Below are 9,440 nucleotides of genomic sequence, written 5' to 3'. Positions count from 1 at the left end.
GCAATGAAATTAGTCGCACATGGAGGGGAACACCGGGAACGTGACGTAAATAGATCAGGACAATCTAACGTATACGACGATTAAAGCGCGTTAGAATTTTGATCCTTCATGTTTAATTATTGAATGTTTTTTAAACAACTCAATACACTGCAGAAAACTATTATAAAGCACTTTCCTTGGTCATGGATGACTAAGATTTCATTAAACACAAAAGATAAAATTCACGAACACGCTTCGTTAATATTAAAACATATTTAGTTTGGCAAATCAAGCGATACAACACATTTGTGTACACTTATTATTTTGATAAGTAATAAGATAAAACTGACGTTGTTAATCGGATCAGGAACACACCACCGCCGTATAAACGTCAAACGCGCAGGCGCAGCGCGCGTTACTGACGTACGCATGCGCCGCAAACTTCACTGCGCTCACCGTCACTCGCCATGCCGGTTGCGCCAAATAAAATAAGCAATTTTGGGGGTGGATTAACAAATAAGTTTTACATCAATAATGTTACTCTGACGGTATTTTAGACCAAAGGTTTTACAAAACAGCTTTGCAAGATATTAAAAAACTAAATTTAAATAACTTAAAACCATTCACGCGGTGAAATAAAGGGATAAATATTACTTTCGACCTAACGATTTTAATTATTTATGCAATTTTCGCCATTTATTTGAGGAAAAAAGTCGCTAAAACGACTTGTAATAAACAATTCGTTACTTACAACAATATTCGTGTAATCTAAATTTCCATTACAAAAGTTATTACAACAATATCGTTCTCTCTGTTGTTTTAACAGGATAAGAAGGATGACAATAAAGTTTCGGTACATGTTTCGGCAGTGGAGACCCACGTTAAGCATATGATTTAGCAAAATAAGCGTGTAACGGTACATTTGCCAACTTGAGCTATAATGCCGGTCAATGTCCTCTACCTTAAATGAAACCGTGTGAGCAACAACAATGACTTTAATTACCATCTCGCCATTGTTGTCCAAATAATTCAAAATATACTAATTTCATAAGAATTAGTTATCAAAAACATAATAAAGTATATTTAACATTAAAAAGCGGAAGCAACAAATACTTATACCTAGTACAAAACTTTTCTTCTAGAAATATCTAACCTCATCAAGGTAAGAGGAAGGAGAAAATGACAAGGTCTTAAGCCGATTTATTGTTGTAATAAAATCCTGGTTCAAATATTCTGCTGCCTTCCTGAAATTATCGTAGGGATATTTTCGCACGAACATGTTTGTTTGAAACCAATTTGCATTTGTTATCAACAGAATTTTACTTTCCTTTTTTAAATTGACAGTTCTGTTACAATAGATTGCGTTTCTATTGAACAGAAACTATACGAATAGATAACGTAAATCACTGGCGTCACGAATCGGTTTCTGATAAACTTATTGTATGACGGTTAAGTAAATATTAGAACACTATCCTTATAATAACAATCTATGATATTCATAGAATTGATAAAAAATCTAATTCGAAAAAGTTTTTATGTGTAATTGTTTAAAATATCTAAAAACAAGTAGACAAGTCACTTATGAGATAGGAGAGAGAATCTTATTTACTTTCGTAAAGCCTATAAAAACGTCACCATTATTATTAAATTGTTTTTAATAGTTGCTTTCGCTATTTAGTTTGTATGAATGTGTTCACATAAAATTTTAAACGAAATATGTTACATATTGTTTATTATTTATGCCCAATTCCAATCCTCTAAGAGCAGTATGACTGCCGCAGCCACACTTAGTAATTTACGAGTAAATTTACTTGTATAATTTTTTTCTACTATTGATTTACCTATTTTATACTTTTAATACAATTTAATTAATCTGATTTTCCGCATACTGCCATCTAGTGTCATTCTTAATGAATAATTTTAAATCGATGTCATTGATTACTTCTCGTTCTTAAAAATATGCTTGCCATATTATTAAACTAGATGGCGTGCTTTTCAAATATTAAAATTAAAGGTAATCAACAGTTAAATTCCCCGTTCGTTTGTTTTAAGTTAGCTAAATCAAACAATATTGGAAATATTGATGTAAAATCACTAACATTAACAAAACATACCTATGTGCTTTCTTTTGTAACTTTTCTGATTTAATTTCTTGCTATTTTTAGGCACGACATTGTCATTGGTATCATTATTTGTTAAATCATAAATTTTAGATAACACACACAACACAAATCCAATCATTTTTGCTCAAAATGACTAAGCCAATTCTTATCTGTAGTCCAATTTATCAATAACTATCAAGTTTTTTTCCTTCTTCTAATTTTCACTTGAAACACTTGTTTTTTTATTTCTATAACAATGTTACGATGCACTTTATTTTGATATATTTTATAACACTTCGAGTTTAACATAACAGTAACTTGACACAACACTTATCAATACTATTAACACTAGACTCTAAACTGATAGCTGTTTTCTTATGTCTGTTTATCTTTAGGTTATCGGCAATAAAATGACACTCTTGCATACTAGAAGCGACCTAATAACTGCGTAGGTGAATCTTCAATACTGTGCTCTGGGGGCCTTGGCGTGATTTTCTTAATAAGGCTAAAAATATATGCCACACGCGGTAAAGCATTTTTTATAATGTCAATGTCAAATTGATAAGAAATCACGAGTGAAATTGAACCTTGAGCAATGGACACAGAGATTTAAACTCAAGGTGCTAACTTTGTAATATTTATCGAGTGTATTGACTTTATTGTAACGGAGTTGTGATTCTATTAAAGGGCTATTGGGGAATGATTGGACGTGCATCGCTCAGGAAGCGAACACCCGATGCATAGCGGTAACTTACTATAAGGTTTGAAGAGTCATGATACGTGCCTTATATTTTATGAATTTTTAATTGGTAAATTGGAGTGCATGTTTTAATTTTATATTATTTAACAAGATTAAATACTTTACATTAGTTTTTTTTAGTAAATCTTTAAAGATCAAAAAGAACAGGCAAATTAAGATGCGAACTTCATTCCAACTGTCATACTTTAGGTACGTCTGTGATAGTTGCATCAGCAACATTTGAGCCCACGTGCGAGTCATCTATTGCACTGAGGTCGCCGCCTACTGCATTACGCACGGCAATAATCCTACCAATGTAACATAATAATATGAGAAGCAAGATGCAATTCTTATTTATTTTAACATAACTATTTTCATCTTTTTTCTGGATTAATGTGCCCTGTTTCGGCGTAGGCCAATTTTAATTTAATAATCCTAGCTACATGCCTATAGTTGTATGTAAAATCGTGTTGTTCGTAATACTAAAACAGTATCCCTTTTTTGTCGTGATATCAGCGCCATCTGTTACAAAGATGACATATTAATATGTTACTAAGTAACTATATGAATCATTTATTTGTTCTCCTTTTTAAAAAATCAATATTGCATTTATATTTTTTTTCGTTCTTCAGTATAAGAGTTTGATAAGATAAAAGACAAGTATTTTTATATCAGCAGCCTGAGAGACAATGGACGTTCACCTGATAGGAACACATAAGTTGCTATGCCTCATTGTTTACATCTGTAGCATTCTAGCATTTATAAGTTTTATTGCACGACCTATTTCTTTCTTTGAAAAAATACTTGCGTATTGAATATTAGAGTCAAGTAGACTACACTATCTACTAAAGAAAATTCACAAATATTTATCGTCAACATTATTTTTTCTCATATAAAAATGTAAACATAGTTCGTCGATTTCAATTAAAATTGCAATCTTCAATACCGCACTGTTTCCAGAATTTCAAATTAAAACGCGACACGTCCGTAAGACTCGGATGTAATTTAATCAAACGTTTGTAATTATCTGTAATGACCGTGTACGTGAGCCTCAAGGTTTTAATTACTTGTCACAAGCTTCTAATAGGTTCGCTTAAGGCAGTGAAACCTTGTCCGACTGAGTTTGTAGGAACTTGTAATCGTTTATCGTGACATCCGCAGCGCCTTACTTTAACTTAAATTAACTTAATTATAGAACACGAGGGTATTAATTCCTTCTTATTAATTCTTGGAACTCTACAAATTGCAAGATGTGGTACCTGATTACGATTTGAGTTATCCTGTGCATAGACTGTATATCTGTATTTTAGTAAAAAATAGTTCACCATAGCTTAGTTATATAAAAATAGGGTAATAGTAAAATTATAAAACTAAAATTATAACTTATACGTTTCTCAAGACACAGTTAAGTAACAGTTTAAGTAATTAACTTTGATATGTTAAAGTTTCGTTTTACACTTACCCAACATCCTGCTGACTTCCTTTTCAGTCATAGTCGTCGTCGATGTCTTTCATGGCGTGATATCTGCGTCAAAGAAAATAAATGTTAAATTTAGGGTATTTAATGGTTTGATAGACACTAATGTAAATAAAGACAGTCCAATTTATTCGATGTTATTAATTTAATTTGTTATGCTGTATAGGTGAATGAAATAACAGAGGTGAATAGTTTTCTATGCTTTTGTATGCATAAATCTATTTCTTTTTGTAATAATGATAAAAACTAGAGATGTTATATAAAATGTTATTCAAATGTTAGATGATTTTAACTTTCATTTTCGAAATGCAATCACGAGACTTTTAAAAGATACTTAGTTAATACTTTCATCAGTTAATTTTTTACAAACTAAGTTGGAATAACGACATGGAGTTTTTGATCATCGTCTTTTAAATTTTTACATGTAGTAAGGTTGAAAATACGAAAATTACTGGTTTTAATGCGAATATGTAGGGTTCGAGGACGTTAATGTACTCTTGAACTTTTCCCTACAGTTTCAAGTTACATCACTTTCCTTATCGAATTTTTAAAAACTTCCTGTTTCGCAGATTGAACATTCTAGATTTTATCACATTATTGACTGAACTCAAACATGGTATAGGGATTTTTTCCAATGGTTGACAATTATTCTCACTACTTAAGTTGAAACACATCAAGACGGTACCAAAATACACTCGTCTGGTTGAAACAAAAAGGCAATTAGTTAGATCGTGAATGGTTCAACTGATGGCGTCCATAAATAACTTGTTACAAAATTGAAACTATAGTGATATTACGTAACTTGAAAGAAAGTCAGGTTATATTAATCAAACTTTCTTTAACGATTGAGAATAAGAGTTTAATTGTCCAACTTTGGCTTATAGAATACAGTCACGCAACTTTGAAATTTAGCAAAAAAATTGTTCTTAATATATTAATCTGGATTTTGTAAGATTACAGTAAAACTAAAAATGTCGAGTCGGTAAAAATACTAACTAGTCTTAGTAATTTTAATGAAAAAATTGCTTACTAATATAATTGCACACTGTAAATAAATAAATATTGCAGTGTGAATTTTCGTCGATAATTAATTTTTTTTGATTAGTTAGTACATTAATCAATATTTGCTAATCATTCACTCACAAACGGAACTTCAGAAATTGTGAAAATTATTTGGTCTCTATAGAATTTATTTATTTTTTCTGCGTAACTGTTATTGAAAGAATCAAAAATTGGAATGACGCCTTTTACGCTTTTGAGGAAACGGAAAATACAACCCTTATCTTTTTAAGAAATAATTAATTCAACCAATAGTATTACAGTTTTGCAAAATACTTTTGATTTTTACGAGTCTCTAGTGAGGAAACGAACTAAAAAGCAATGAACAGAAATGGCTAAAATGTTGTACCACTCAATGAATCGCGATCTTAAGTAATCAATAATGCTGACGGAACCTAGTAGTGTTAAAAAACACAAATGAATCGTACCACTATAGAAATAAGATTTAAAATTACAGATTCATATGTTTCCTAAGGAATTGAGTATTCTAACGTATTTTTTTAAATTGCATGCATATTTATTTTACGTTTTAATAAATGTAGTAAAACACTGTTACCTTAATTTGATGCTGCTTACTCAAAAACACAAAAATTACTACAGAGCACTACAAATTACTATCACAGGCACTAAATAAAACCAACAGAACTGTATAACATTTCACTTATTAAATATAACGTAGAGAATGAAACAGTCATCGTTTACACTTAAAATATTTTTGGTTTTCTTTCGGTTTATGTGGTTGTTAATTTTAAAGATTTTTTGGTTCGCCGTGAAGCCATCACGGCGAGGGTTGAAGACAGGCCGCGGAAGTGCACGACTGCCGCCGACTATGGCCGAATGCAAATACAGAACAGGGCCGCACTTGCAATCTTCTAAATAAAAAAATAGAAATTGCACTCGATCCGACACGAGATCCGTTCAGCCGTTTAGGTTACAAACTCTAATAAACATCCATCCGTCTAAACTTTCCCATTTATAATATTACTAAGATAAGCGAAAACAGAAATTACTCGAAATAACTAAATTCTCCAGTATTCTAATCGATAACCCGACTCTGTCCATCCCCGCATTACGACCGTAGCCTTACCGTGACGCCATGTTTTTCACGCATGCGCTTTAATTTTCCACCATAGAACATCACTGAACTTTTTACATGTTTTCCCATAGTAACTTTTAGTGTTGCTACATAGAAATATATTTCAATTTTTCATGAATTAATTCTTTAAGACTACGATGTACAAGTTTTGCCAATTACATTGAAATTAAATATATTTTTCTAAAATCAAAGGTGTAACTTTACGTTTATTCGTTATTTGCGTGCGCAGTTCAGTGCCCATGTCCTACTCTAAGCACATTGACAGTGCAGGGGTGTTGGGGAGGGGAGAGGGATCGATAGAGTGACGTCATATCAGTGACGGTCGGTTAGGCTGGAACAACAGGCTCACGCTCTCATGAAAAGATATTCATTTGTGTGGAAATATAAGCTTTTATTTTGTAAACTGTTTATGAATGAAGTTTCATATTATAATGAAAAATCAATATAGTGCAAATTAATATGTAATGATAGTTAAAATAGTATAACTACTTCTTATGATTAAAACATTATGGTTTAAGTCAATGAGATCTAACATTAACCGTCTCTTGGAAAGCAAGATTTTGCTAAATAGTTTTGCTATAGTTATCTTACTTCTAGTAGTATTTGTTAATATTTGTCACAAACAAACAAGACGTCGCTTGGATTTTTCATTCAATGCCTGAATAGAGTCCAATTATATCTTGGCCTAAATAATAAGAGCCTTATGAGAAATATTCAAATTTTTGTTCAGAGATATTCTGAATATGAGATTCTACTAACTTGTTCTATAAACATCAGTTATGTCTACAGTTTTAAACAATTTATTTAATTGATACTATCGTTTTTAAACTCAGATCAACACTTTTCGTCAGGGCTCAGGATCGCGCGCGCATGTCAATTCTTCTAATGACATTGACAGCTGTCAGCTAGGGACGTGACGTTTATGCCGACAATCTAGTGTTGAATTATTTCTAGAACACGTTACTTATTTTCTTCTTAACAATAGGTACTTCTCCCGACTACAAAAGCAGCTGATCAAAATATTAGTCTACCAATGACCAATTTTTGGATCAGCTCTAGATAAAAATTAGATATCTCTAGATAAAAATTTAAAAACGATAACTTAAAGTCATTTCTTTGTATCATTTGTATTTTTGGGTCAATTTTATCAATTTAATTTTGTATAAAAAGTGACAACATTATATCAATTGGAGCGCAGTACGTGTAGCCAAGGCCGGTGACTTGCCCCATAAGGCGCAGGCATTCAATGGTAATGACTGACGGTGAGCATGCACGACGCTCCAACCAACAAAACTTTGACGTAATAAACCAAAGATGTTGGTTATACGTTGATTTAGGTTTAGATTATCAAACGGATATTTGAGACTATTATATATGATGATATATAATAGTCTCAAATATTATATATTATATATGATTATATATGATATTTGAGATATTCTTTCATCGCGAATAGTAAAAGAATTAAATACCCTACCCACTTAGGATGCGATATCAAAAGAATGTAAAAAAAACCTATAATTCAGCAAATATGTTATGAAATTGCTTTGGAATTAATAGGATATAAACATCCCCAGTTATTGTCATGTTAAGTAAACGTTTTTAGTTTTACATTTAAATGAAAGAATGATAATATTACTGTTAAGTTTGTTTTATCGGTCATAAGTAAAACTTACTTTAGTGAAATCAAATCCAAACACTTAAACGTAATAACAAACAAATACACAATAATTTCACTTTCAATGTTTTCTTTTAATAAACTTAGAACACAGACTATAGCAGCAAATATTTCCGGACGACTGAATTAAGAACGTGCTGAAAGACTTTGAAATTCATTGGGTTAATTTTTCTCGCGAAAAACTTCCGTAATTTCATGGTAATAGAGATTAGTTTACAAAAACGTGACCGCGTCTACAAACTGGCAGACGTAAACTCGTTTTGTACAAACTGATAGCAATAATTAATACGAATGAACAATTGTTAATTGAGTTTAACCTACACGTTGTATCCAGTGAATACAACAGACAAACCTTGGTACAAATTCCTACCGATAAATAAAATAAAAACAAAAATAAAGAATGTGCAGTAATCAAATCTTAAAAAATGACCAAAAAATGTATTAGTTAATTACAACCGAAACATAACTAAAAAGTTTTTATAAAAACATTATTCAAATTTCACGTCAATTTTAAACCACAATACACATCACTCAAATTCAAAAATGAAACACAACACTGGGTAATTAATAAACAAATTGAGTTAGTTTGTTGTTGGAGAAATTACTAAGACGAGGAATTAAGATCAATTCGTAATTACTCGATCACGTAATGCGTAGCGATTCGCGCGTACCGACCACCAAACAAGATTCTCAACTGTTTTATTTTAGAGCTCATTCGCGGCGCCGGCCGTGAAAACTGTACAAAGGTGCACAAGTATATACCACGTTGAGACACCGCTGACAAAACTACAATGTCGTTCGTTGACTGCGATTGAATGCTCCATATATATCACTAGTTCCTTACCTATTACCGCTTTGTTATATTGACAACTGAACAGAACAATTATTCACGGAAATTGTAACAATGTTGTGTGATGAATGACCACTCATTACCTTTATCTTTGTCTTGTAAACGCAGAATATGGAGTTGTGAGTTTTATGCTCTGTTTCATTGATTTTTATAAATATAAACCTATTGGTTACCAATTATAAGCTATAATGTTGGAGTTTTTATATGTTTTGTTACTGGCAGGCAACACTTTACACAGTTAGGATGATTTTTGTATTGGAACAATGCCTTTAAATTTTACAAGAAATCTTATAATAATAATAAAATACATTCTGAACTCAAAATCTGAATAATCAACGACAAACCAGCTTCACCAAGGATCCAGCTTGTTACTGTGATCACATCTAATTTACGCCGATAATAGTTCGTTCGTCTATAAAAACTTTTAGAAGACTTTTAATGTCAGTTTTTTACAATAGAG

The 9,440-nt window shown here is 31.6% G+C and overlaps 1 protein-coding gene across 1 annotated transcript in view; it reads right to left on the bottom strand.

Annotated features, from left to right (window-relative positions):
- LOC106104061 overlaps positions 1 to 411 on the bottom strand; it is a 58,606-nt gene extending 58,195 nt beyond the window's left edge. Inside the window, exon 1 of the mRNA XM_013283998.1 lies at positions 330 to 411. The gene's annotated coding sequence lies outside the window, so the exon portion shown is untranslated. The remainder of the gene's footprint in view (positions 1 to 329) is intronic.
- Positions 412 to 9,440: the final 9,029 nt, after the last annotated feature.

The sequence above is a fragment of the Papilio polytes genome, unplaced genomic scaffold, assembly GCF_000836215.1.
Source record: "Papilio polytes unplaced genomic scaffold, Ppol_1.0 DF823691.1, whole genome shotgun sequence".
NCBI classification, from domain to species: domain Eukaryota; kingdom Metazoa; phylum Arthropoda; class Insecta; order Lepidoptera; family Papilionidae; genus Papilio; species Papilio polytes.
The sequence above is the reverse complement of the archived record's forward strand: the minus strand, read 5'-3'. Positions and strand labels throughout refer to the sequence as shown.